Source organism: Prionailurus bengalensis, chromosome D3 (assembly GCF_016509475.1).
Source record: "Prionailurus bengalensis isolate Pbe53 chromosome D3, Fcat_Pben_1.1_paternal_pri, whole genome shotgun sequence".
Taxonomy (NCBI): domain Eukaryota; kingdom Metazoa; phylum Chordata; class Mammalia; order Carnivora; family Felidae; genus Prionailurus; species Prionailurus bengalensis.
In genome coordinates this window covers 53,582,719-53,595,726 of record NC_057356.1, presented here as the reverse complement: position 1 = coordinate 53,595,726, position 13,008 = coordinate 53,582,719, and positions in this window count along the sequence as shown.

Genomic DNA, 13,008 nt, shown 5'->3' with positions numbered 1-13,008 from the left:
AGATGTCCCTGGAATAAAGCAGATGTACATTTTACTGTACTGATTTTACAAATGGAAAAGTCAAGCATATAAAGAGGGCTAACACACTGTTTACTTCTAGCTGATGCCCTCAGAATTGGAAACATAGGTCAGTTGAGAAATAAACACACAGAAATTATGGTAGAGGTTAAATTCCAATGATCTGGCGTGGCAACAACAACTAGAGTATAGATTTTATGCAGAAATTCCTGGGAAGCTTTAGTGGTAAGAGCTATTCCTCTGTGCCTCAAGCTAAAAGATCAATTTCTTCTCTTAAAAAATAGCATAGCAGTGGTGTGGGGCTTGGGGGGCGCCTTGGTGGCTCAGTTGATTAATTATCTGACTTCTGTTCAGGTCATGACCTCAAGGTTCATGAGTTCCAGCTCCACATTGGGTGAGCTCAAGCCTCGCTTCTCCCCCCGCCCCACTCTCTCTCTCTCTTTGCCCCTCGCTCACTTGTGCCTTCTCTCAAAAACAAACAAACAAAAAAAACAAAAAAAACAAAAAAACAAAAAAACAACTAGCATATCGGTAAGAGTTGTGGGTGTCATTTTTTGACATTATATCAAAACTGGTATCAGTTGCACCATGTGAAAGAGCCACAGTGTCCTCAGATGTTGAAGTAAACAGCAAATTGCCTATAAGAAAGCGTTAGAACAAATACATTTTGTGTGTTGTTTGTGCTCCTCTTCCTCCCTCCCTCTTTATATTTGGTCTTTTATTTAAACAGTTGGAGGGGTGCCTGTGTGGCTTAGGCAGCTAAGCCTCTGACTTTGGCTCAGGTCATGATCTTAGTTTGTGGGTTCAAGCCCCGTATCGGACTCTATGCTGACAGCTCAGAACCTGGAGCTTGCTTTGGGTTCAGTGTCTCCCTCTCTCTCTGCCCTTCCCCCGCTCATGCTCTGTCTCTGTCTCTGTCTCTCTCTCAAAAATAAATAAACATTAAAAAAAAATTAAGAGGGAGGCGCCTGGGGGGCGCCTGAGTGTCTCAGTCTATTAAGTTGGCACAGGTCATGATCTCACAGTTGGTGAGTTCAAGCCCCATGTCGCGCTCTGGGCTGACAGCTCAGGGCCTGGAGCCTGCTTTGGGTTCTGTGTCTCCCTCTCTCTGCCCCTGTCTCACGCATGCTCTGTCTCTCTGTCTCTCAAAGATAAACATTAAACAATTTTTTAAATAAAAAAATTTTAAGAAAAAATAAACAATTGGAAAAGTGGGACAGGGTGGAGACACATGGTCCATGTAGGTATTAGGTGCACACCCATGGACCAGGTGGGATGATGATATGTGGTGAGGCAATTCTCCAGATGCCATGCTAGGTGCACAAAGCTTTCTCACAGCTGGTGCCCCGCCAGGTCAGGTGGGGTGATGGCTGGATGGGGTCACTCTCTGTCCCTGTACAATTAGCAAAATTGCTGAAGGAACAGATGTTATGAATCAGTGGATGCTGGATTAACCTTATTAATTTCACACTTCAACTGGATTGCTAAAAGTGTAGGATTTCTCCAACTTCAGTGCAATATACCAAAACAACATATCATCGCTGGTAATCAGAGTTTATTATAAGCACAATATCCAAGATTATAGAAAAGATCATTCAAAGGGAATTAACTTAAATCCATAAGTCCTTCTTCAAGGCACTGGGCAATTGGATACAGTGTGTTAGGAATTTGCCACAATTGTTTTTTAGCGTATGTATGTTTATATTGGCCATTTCCTTCTTTTATTGATTCTAATATAAAACTGGCTACTCTTCCAACACATGAAACCAGCTGCTATTAAAATGCTACCATGCATAGGGGCGTCTGGGTGGCTCAGGCAGTTAAGTGTCTGACTCTTGGTTTTGGTTCAGGTCATGATCCCATGGTTTGTGGGTCCAAGCCCCACATCAGGCTCTGAGCTGACGGTGCAGAGCCTGTTTCGGATTCTCTCTCTCCTCTCTCTCTCTGCTCCTCTGGCTCTCTCTCAAAATAAATTGATAAGTTTTTAAATGCCAATATGCATATAGTGAGCAATTTTGTGATCAAAAACACATCAATACAGTCTGTCAGATTTGAAGCTATTAATTTTTTAGTTTACATATGAGTCTAATCAAAGATCATTCCACTTAAAGAAAAATAAGCAGCTCTAAGTTTACCCTCTAGTTAACCTTTATGTGCAATTGCTAACCATGATACATAAACTAACAAACTCAGTAGACTTAATGACAGTATTGTTGTATTAGGTTTGCTTTAGAGAATTATCTGGAACTCCATTGCCAAATGAGAATGGAGAGACAAAAGACTGGTCAAAAACTGAAGTTATTAATGGTGATCTGTAGAGTAGCAATAATATAAAAGACAAGAAGACTTTACATGGAATGAAGTTCATGTTAGAGTAATATAAAATTGACATTAATCAAAGATTAATTCTGCCATAAACAAGAACTGTAGGAGTAAAACCTAAACAAAAAATCTAAACTGAACCCCCATGCCCCTGGCACATATAAGGCCTGACTCAGAAATAATGGCCTTTTCCATGGCATAGCAGGACCCTCCATCTAGCTTGTCTCCGTAGTATTAAAGTGAATACAGAAAACTCAGGTGATTCTAGGTCAGCAGTTGCAGAGGTAAGGGAAAAATCATTGTTTTCTTCACTGTAAGGCTCTGGAGAATCCTCTTTCAGGAGACAGTGGAAAAATCGATGCTAGATGGCTCTCAAGGAGATGCTACTAATGGTTCTGCTATTGTCAACTCATCTGTGAAAAAAAAATTCCTTTGCAGTTAATCGATAGAGCAATGCAGCTCTGGAAACCTCATATCCTGTGAACTGCTGATCTCCCCAGGAAAGGAAGGCACCCTGCTCAGTCTCATTCCTGCAGGCCCTAGCGAAGACCATTGCTCACAGTGCCAATGATTTATGACTTGGTTCAGACAAAGCAGCAGAAAATTTCCCCTTTTCACTTTTTATTTGTTGTTGAAATGGTATTTTAAGCAATTAAAGAAACTTTGTAAACGATACTAGATACTACTTATAAGGCACTAATATTGCCAGTGCAAGTGCATTACTTTTTCTATTGAAGCATAATCAACATACAACAATTTATTAGTTTCATATGTATAATATAATGATTCAACATTTGTATACATTATGGAACAATCACCCCAGTAAGTTGATTTTCTGTCACTACACAAAGTTACAAAAAATGTTTTTCTTGAGATGAGAACTTTTAGGATTTGCTTTCCTAGCAACTTTTTTTTTTTTTAAATGTAAGCTCTCTGCCCAATGTGGGGTTTGAATTCACGACCCCAACAAGAACTGTATGCTCTAGGACTGGGTCAGCCAGGCTCCTCTTTTAGCAACTTCCAAATTTGCAATACAATATTATTGACTATAGTCCCCATGCTGTACATTACTTATTTATTTTATAACTGGAAGTTTATACCTCTTGACTTCCTTCACCCATTTCCCATCTATTCCCATCTATTCTCTGTATCTATGGGCTTCGTTTTGTCTGTTCATTTGGTTTGTTTATTTTAGATTCCACATATTAGTGAAATCATACAGGCGTTGTCTTGCTCTGACTTATGCCACTTAGCATAATACCCTCCAAGTCCATCCATGTTGTTGCAAATGGCAAGATTGCTTTCCTTTTTATGGCTGACTAGTACTCCATTGTGTATGTATACACCATGTTTTCTTTATCCATTCATCCCTCAGTGGACGCTTAGGTTGTTTCCATATCTTGGCTATCGTGAATAATGCTGCGATGAGCACAGGGGTGCATGTATCTTTTCAAATTAGTGTTTTCATTTTCTTCGGATAAATACCCAGAAGTGGAGTTGCTGGCTTTTATAGTAGTTCTATTTTAAATTTTTTTCAGGAACTTCCACCCCATTTTCCAAATGCACCAGTTTACATTCCCACCCACAGGGAACAAAGGTTCCTTTTTCTCCACATCCTCAGCAACACTTGTAATGTCTTTGTCTCTTTGATAATAGCCATTCCGACAGGTGTGAGGTGATCTCTCCCTGTGGTTTTGATTTGCATTTCCCTGATGGTGAGTGATGTTGAGCATCTTCTCATGTGTCCATTGGCCGTCTGCACAGCTTCTTTGGGAAAATGTCTATTCAGATCCTCTGCCCATTTTAAAAATTGGATTGTTTTCTTGTTATTGTAACTCATTCATCCTTCACTCTTGGATGGCATTTTCACCATTTTAAGTGGAAGAAGTGGCATGAGGCCAGGCAGCCTGTAAGTGGTAGAGCTGGAGTGTAGACACAGTTTGTGTGGCTGAAGTTTCTGAACTGAAACTCAAGTCTCTGTTGTTTTTTTTTAAATTTTTAAAAGATATTTATTTTTGAGAGAGACAGAGGGAGAGACAGAGTGTGAGCAGGGGAGGGGCAAAGAGAGAGGGATACACAGAATCCAAAGCAGGCTCCAGACTCTGAGCTGTCAGCAAAGAGCCTGACATGGGGCTCAAACTCCCAAACTGTGAGATCATGACCTGAGCTGAAGTTGGAGGCTGAACCAACTGAGCCGCTGGTAAAACTGCTTTCATTTCCTTGTATTGTTGCTCATATGAATATTGCCGCAAACTTCTTTTCGGTTTATTGTTTATCTTTTCGGTTTATTGTTGCCCCACTGTCTCTCTCCTTTTGGGTCAGCAGGAGTAACTGTTTTCCTAGAAATGACCTTGCACCCAACACGCCTCCCCCAGCCACCAGTCACTGTTTATTAGTTCAAAGATGGCTGCCTGACCCAAGCTGGGTTGAGAAGTTTGTTCTGTAGGAATTTTGAAATTTGGTCAGAGAGACTTCAAAAGCTAGGGAAGGAGAGAGTAATAGAGGGAGGAGGGAAAATGAATCCATTTCTCTCTGCTTTAGCTAGAACATGTAACATTCGGAAGCTACACGTAGTCATATTCCACTTTTTGGACTGCAGGATAGAGAAGAAAGCCTTTGGGGAGTGACAAAAAGGCAGAAGCACCAGAGAGAGACAGAGAATGAGGACTCTTGGGTTCTCTACAGCGTTTCAGGCTTTCTCTCTTCCTGAGGCCCAGCTGTGACTCTGTCCTTGGATTCTGTGAAATGTGTCAGTTTTCCAAAAAGTTCTCTTTTGCTTAAGATAGCTACAGTTGGCTCTTGTCATTTGCCACAGAAGAGTCTGAATGAATATTTTACAAAAAAAAAAAAAAATTCTCTAGGCATTTCCCCAGTTGTCTGTCTCATAAACATATCGATAGGTCTGGAGGGAAGACAGTGTGAGTCAGGTCTGCAGATGTCCCTGCCATCAGCTGCGAGCAAAGACAATCTGAGTCACGCTGACTTAACCAGTCAGGAGACTCACTGGCTCATGTGGCTACAAGCCCAAAGCAAGTGCAGGCTGTGGGGTGACTTAATCCGGAGGTAGCAGCACCATTTCCTTTTGCCTTGCCTCCTCCTCCATGACCTCTCCCTCTCAGGTGGGTGGTGAGATAACTACCACGTACGACTTCAAGGAAACTCTCCTACTGTCCCCAGTGCGTTTTCACGGCCCTTAATTCTTGCTACCATTCCTGTGGCCAGGGCAGTGTCGTGTGCTGAGGTGGGGCCCGAGGTCCTGAGCCAGCATCTGGAATGTTGGATGCAGGACAAAGATTCATCCCTAAGATTATGGCTGCTCCTGTAGGGCAGGGGTGGGACAGATGATGGAGTTTCTTCCACAATCTGCTCAACGTCCCTTGGGCTCGCTGGCATCCTTAAATGCACTCCTTTCTCTTCCTTGTTGAGAAGCAAGAGTTATGAACAGCACTGGCTGTAAAGGCAGACTGCCTGAGATTTTTCAGATTTCTGGCTTTCCTCTGAGTCCTGTTCCTGTCTTCAGCAGCAGCTGCCCCTGTCATGATTCTTGCTTAAAGAAAACCCTGAGGTCTTTGGTCTGCACTGAGGAGCCTTTGCTCCCCACTGACCCTGATATGGCTGCTGACTGCCCCTTCTGAGATAGCCGGGGAGGCCAAGGATGAGCCAGGGAGCTCCCAGAGTCAGGGATCCTTTTGGCCGTGTGCAAGCTGAGCCCGCTGCCAAGCTTTATCTGGGCTGATCTGCTTCTTGTAGTAACTTGATGTTTTTCTTGGCCCTGAATTTCTCAGCAGTGATACTGGGTATGAAGGTAGTTGGCATGAAATGAGTACTACCCAAGTGGTTGAGAGGCAGAACAGAACTCTCAAAACGGAATGCCTAGGCTTGAATGCCTAGGCTTGGATCCCAGCTTGGAAGCTTACCAGCTGTATGACCTTGGACGGGCTACTTGATCTCTCTGCCCCCCATTCTCTTCATCTGTAGAACGGGGTTAATGATGGGTTGTGAGAATTAAGTGAGTTAATATATGTGAATCCTTTTGAAGAGTGTCTGGTACATAATAAGCCCTAAGTATTTCCTAACAATATTGTTATTGTCATTTATTATCTGAGGTTGAATTCCCAGGAAGTAGGTTCTGGGATAGGAATTTAGGTACAGTAAAGTTATCGGGCAGTACTTTGGGATCGACCACTGTGAGTGAGATTGGGATCGGGCAGAGGGAGGAATTTATCTGTGATGCAGTTGTAATGGAGCCCATAGGGAGAGGTGGGCAGGGAGTTGTCCTTCTTTGAAGCCTTTGTACCACCTCTCACTTCGCCTCCCTACCCCGCTATGAATAATGTTGGCTGCCGGCTTCCCCTGAGGACAGACGTAATAAGGAGGTGGGGCAATTTCTAGGGTGAGACCTGGCTGTGAACCCCTAACAGACATCACGCTTGGAATGAGTGCTTTGGTCATGGAGGAGCAATCTGGGTAGTGCACTGCAGCATCCACAACATACATCATCCTACATGACCCACTTCTGAGATGCATTCACCCAGGAGTCAACCCAAAGACGTGCAGTTGTGGGATCAGCAGCAGCTTCCACCATCTGGGCACTGTGTTGTCATCTTTATCAATCCCAGCTATAGCTCCTCAGGGGGCCTGTGTCTGAATGATAAATCACCCCCAGCTCCCCAGTATACAAAGAACAAGACAACTGATTAAAAAATGGTAAAACAGAAGGCTGGACAATAACACACCGTTCCAAAAACATATCCTATCCTGTTAGACAGGAATAACAAGAGCTCCCTGTCATGCAGAGAGGTGAGGTCCTTGGTTAACCACATTGCCAGCCTGAGGCTGTGCCCCCAAGAGGGTTGCCCTTTCTATTGCCTTTGTTGTGCTCTAGTTCTGTCCTCTGGGAAGATCTAGTCTGTCCAGTGTCCTCTTTGGCTATATCTGGGGTGAGCATCAACACAGAAGCCTCTTCTAAGGACTACATCTGTTAAGCAACCTATTTCCTAATGGTAGGCTTTCCAGGTCATGGAACTGCTTGGAGATTGAATGGGCATAAGATATTCAAAAACGCTTGCAAAAAAGCCCACAACAGACTTTTCTTATTGGCTTGAATTAAGTCATATCCATATTTAAAGTAAGAAAGGTCTAAATGACTTAGGCCTGGGATCCTGAATTAATAATTGGGGAAGGGGATGGGTTTATCAGGTTGGGCATACCTCTATGGAGGCCATCAGTTTCTCAACCCTTTGGCTGCTATCCAATGGGAAAGAGAAATAATAGATGTTGGTGAGCGATCCACATATTGCCCCATTAGCAATTTAACTGGACCAGCTGGTGGAAGAGGCAAGATATACAAAGCAGTAATGAATTCAAAAAAATTTGCAGGCTAATCTCCTTCAGTCACACTCAAGAATCCCCAACTGTACTTCTAGCCTAAAGAATTGCTTAAGGGAGACCATCTATTCCAGAATAAGGTTGAGGTAAAGGCTTAACAAGGGATTATGTCAGCAGCAGAGAGGAACAATTAGCATATCAATTATTTGACCTTACTTATATCACTGTATTGTTCATTTCAGGAATTCTGATTTCGACCTATGACCCAGGGCTCGTACTACCAGGTATTTATCCAAAGGATACAAAAATCCTGATTTGAAGGGGCACATGCACCCCAATGTTTATAGCAGCACTACCAAAACAATAGCCAAATTATGGAAAGATCCCAAATGTGCATCAACTGATGAATGGATAAGAATGATAAAGATAAAGAATGTATACACATACACACACACACACACACACACACACACACACACACACACAATAGAGTACTAATGGAGTACTACCCAGTGATCAAAAAGAATGAAATCTTGCCATTTGCAACAATGTGGATGGAACTAGAGTGTATTATGCTAAGTAAACTAAGTCAGTCAGAGAAAGACAAATATATGATTTCACTCATATGTGGAATTAAAGAAACACAACAGATGAACATAAGGGAAAGGAAGGTAAAATAATATAAAAGCAGAGAGGGAGACAAACCCTAAGGGACTCTTAAATACAGACAACAAACTGAGGGTTGCTGGAGGGGAGGGGGGGGATGGGCTAAATAGGTGATAGGCATTAAGGAGGGCAGTTGTTGGGATGACCACTGGGTGTTATATGTAAGTGATGAATCACTGGGTTCTATTCGTGAAACCGAAGAACACTGTATGTTAACTAACTTGAATCTAAATAAATAAAATTTTAAAATAAAGTAAAATAAAATAAAGAGTTTTGAAGATTTTTAAAAAATTCTAAAAAAAAAGAAGTTAAAAAAAAGAAATTCTGATTCTGACTAAAATGCAATTTGTGATCGACTTGTCTGTCTCCCAGTTAGGGACCCAATCTCATTCAACCTTATAGACCTAACATCTAGCAGAAGGTCTTAAACATGGTAAGAACATGATGAATGTTTGTTAAATGGCAAGTGGAAGTTCCTTGTAACTAGTCATGTACTCCACATTTACTGGCATTTTTATTTTTTAGAGAGAGAGAGCACGCACAAATGGGGAGGAAGGGCAGGGGCAAGAGAGACAATCTTAAGCAGACTCCATGCTCGGTGCTGAGTCTGACATGGGGCTGGATCCCATGATCCTGGGATCATGACCCGAGCTGAAATTAAGAGTTGGACGCTCAACTGATTGAGCCACCCAGGTGCCCATACTGTTACTTTTAAAATGAGCTCTACTTGGAATGGGACTTTTTCTTCTTTCACCTCTCTATATACTTAGCACAAAATGCAGGAATATAGTACATTTTTGAGAAACGGAATCATTATTATTAATGTCAATATACGTTTATAAGCAAATGAAGTCTTCTAAATTATTTGAAAGTGGTTGAAAACAATTTGCTTTTGTGAGCGTATAAATATGTCAGCTATGTCCTGCAGGGAAAACTGTTCCTTATGGGAAAAGTGGAAATGTGTCTGGTTTTCCAAAGCCACATCTGTTTATAGAACACATGGAAACATACTAACAATTTCACGGATTCTCAGTGATGCAGGAGCTCGTCCACCCCAGTCCTCCGTGAGCATCAGTACTTCTGGGATTTATCACGTTTCCCACATATGCAGCAGGGCCTGTTCCCATTGGGCACTCTCACTGCTTCACAGTACCTTCTTGGTCAGATCGCACCACCCCTGGCTGACTGCTGCTTTGTACCTTTGCAGGGCTGCCCCAATTCTCTGCCTAACACAGGTTTTTTTGCCTGGTATCCTTACCTATTTTTTTTTTTTTGAAGTTTATTTATTTTGAGAGAGAGAGAGAGAGACAGCAAGTATGAGCAGGGAGGGGCAGACGGAGAGAGAGAGAGAAAGAGAATCCCAAGCAGGCTTTGCGCTGTGAGTATACAGCCTAATGTGGGGCTCAAACTCATGAACCGTGAGAACGTGACCTGAGCCAAAATCAAGAGTTGGAGGGGCATCTGGGTGGCTCAGACCGTTGAGGGGCTGACTTCAGCTCAAGTTGACCTCACGGTTTGTGAGTTCAAGCCCTGCATTGGGCTCTGTGCTGACAGCTCAGAGCCTGGAGCCTGCTTCAGATTCTGAGTGTGTAGGTCTCTCTCTCTCTCTGCCCTTCCCCTGCTTACTCTCTCTCTCTGTCTATCAAAAAAATGAATAAATGTTAAAATAAAAATAAATAAGAAAAAGAGTTGGACGCTCAACCAACAGAGCCACCCAGGTGCCCCTTTACCTATGCTTTTTTTATTGTTTAATTTTTTTTAAATGTTTATTCATTTTTGAGAGAGAGAGTGTAAGCAGGGGAGGGAAAGAGAGATGGGGGGGACAGAGGATCCAAAGCAAGCTCTGTGCTGAAAGCAGAGAGCCCAGTGAGGGGCTCAAACCCATGAACCACAAGATCGTGACCTGAGCTAAAGTCAGACAATTAACCAACTAAGCCACCCAGGCGCCCCTACCTAGGTTTTTAATAGGCACCCCTGTCTCTGTTGGCTCCTATCACTGATTCTATATTAATATAGAATATATGAAATATATAAAATATTTTCATTTGCTTATATCGTCATTTATGGACACATGATAATTTATACAGTTTTACTGCATATTTTAGTGGCGTTTATCCGTGTACCCTAATTGATTGAACTAATCCCCTAGTATTGGACATTTGGTTATTTTCTTTTTTTGCTATTATAAATAATGCTGCAGTGACCGTCCTTGTAATCATACCTGTACATTTCCATAATTTTTGCTTTAGGATCACAATAGCGAATTTAATCTGTTTTACATGCTTCTTAAAAATGAGGAAATGATTTCGTAAGTAGTTCAAGGACCGAATAGTTTTCAGAATTTAGAGGAGCAACTGATAAAAATAGAAAACACTAACAAACGTACCGTGTCTACCAGCTTAATTACCAGCTACAACAATTCAAGGAAGAGCTGTCCAGTGGCCTAGAGCTACTATCTTCCTGGCTACTTTGGTTTTGTGTAAACGCTGCTTACCATCAAGTAAACAATGTGGTTTTGAAAGAATTTTCAGACGTTTTATTGCTTTTGCTTTAAACATGTAATGAAGGCATTTGAAGCTAAAGAAAAGTACAACAGAATAAGAACTAAATGAGCTCCTTTAACTTGACCGTTTTTTACCTGTTTGAGTCGTATAAACATTGAAACAGGAGAAGTAGAGTTTATAGAACAGTACATTCTGGAGAAGCTAATAAGGGGAACTCTAGTGAGGGCAAAGAAAGGGCTTCAGGAAATTTCTAAAGCAGACCTGGCTGTTTGATTTGCCAGGAAGCATAGGAAAAGTAGCTGAAAATGGAGATTAGGAAGGAGACAGCAGATCTCACCATTTATGTTAGTTCTGCTTTGTTCCTTCTGCTGGCTTCTTCGCTGTCAACCAGAATCTGAATCTGGTTTGCCAGGGGCAAATCCCAGGTCAATCATGTACCTCTTATTCCAGTCTTCTTCCTTTTTCCAGAGTGGTTCTGTTCACCATAACCTTTACTCACCGAGAGGAAATTTCTCTATATCCACATAGATCTCCCGGTTGTGACACTACATGGGGTGACTTACAAAGTAGTCGCTTGCCTAAAATAATAGTAGCTATTATTTATATGTACCATGCACTTCCCCATTATTTGATTTTACCCTCACAATAAACCTAGGTTGCTGTAGTCTAACAGATATCTGGCTCACGCTTGCTGAAACAGTAGGAAATTGTATGGGTTCATATTAAAAAAAAAAAGTGCAATATTGGCTTCAGGCAAAGTTTGATCAGGGTTCTGTTTCCATTTCCCTGCAATTCTGTTCAATTTTATATATCTGCTGTGTTCTGAAGCTAAACTCCCTGGTTAAATGGAATGGGTGCTGGTGGCAGTGGGCACTACGTTTTTGCTTTTTGAAACACTGTTGAGGTAGGGCTCCGACATATGAATTTTGTGGGGACACCATTCAGTCCACAGTCTTTCATAGCTCCTTAGCCATCCCAGGTTCAATCATTAGCAAGGAGAATGAGATTCTTGTGATTGTCTTAGGTGGATCAGCTGAAGTAAAAGGAATTTGGGGAAGTCAACTACAAAGTGTATGGAAAAGTAGGTACAAATGAGGAAACTGAATTTAAGAGATGTTAAATGACCAGCGAAGGTCGTGTATGTAACTAGTGGGAGAGTCAAGATTTAAACTCAGCTGACTGTGAAGCCCTTGTTCTTTGCACCCCATGACACTAGTGTCTCGTTTGCTCTTCTAGTTTGCAGTTTATCTGTTCCTTCTGGTTTTATTTTTTTTAATGTTTTTTAATGTTTATTTTTGAGACAGAGAGAGAGACAGAATGTTGGGGGGTGGGCGGCGCAGAGAGAAAGGGAGACAGAATCCAAAGCGGGCTGCAGGCTCTGAGCTGTCTGCACAGAGCCTGACGCGGGGCTGGAACCCACAAACCATGAGATTGTGACCTGAGCCGAAGTTGGATGCCTAACCAGCTGAGCCACCCAGGCGCCCCAGTTCTTTCTCACTTGAGGCTGTTTTCTCTTTCCCTAGCAGATACCTTGCCCTGGCCTTGCAACCGGAGTGGATAACCCAGGACCCTGAGCTCCATGTCCCCACCTCGGGCTGCAGGCACGGAGGGCCAGACCCAAATGGGAAGGTTCCTGATGCTCTTTGGACCGCTATTTAAAAACTTTTTACAGGGGCACCTGGGTGGCTCAGTCGGTTGAGCATCCGACTTCGGCTCAGGCCATGATCTCATGGTTTGTGGGTTCGAGCCCCGCGTCGGGCTCTGTGTTGACCACTTGCTCAGAGCCTGGAGCCTGCTTCCGATTCTGTGTCTCCTCTCTTTGCCCCTCCCCCGCTCATGCTTTGTCTCACTCTGTTTCTCAAAAATAAATAAATGTAAAAAAGAAAATTAAAAAAAAATTTTTTTTTTACAAAGTCCTTGCTTCCTAAGGGCCTTTTAAGTGCTCCTTCTTACCTTCTTTGGTGGGATGCCACCCCTGTACTTTCCTGAAATGCCCCCTCTTGTCCAACCCGCTGCTTGCAGAACTCCAAACAGGCCTTCCATTGTCTGATCTCCTCATACTTGTGCACACTGCTCAACCTGACTGGAGGCCCCTGATTACGCTGTGTGCCCCCCACCCCCGATGGAAAGAATAGAAATATTGAAGTAAGATACCATGATACTGTGATTT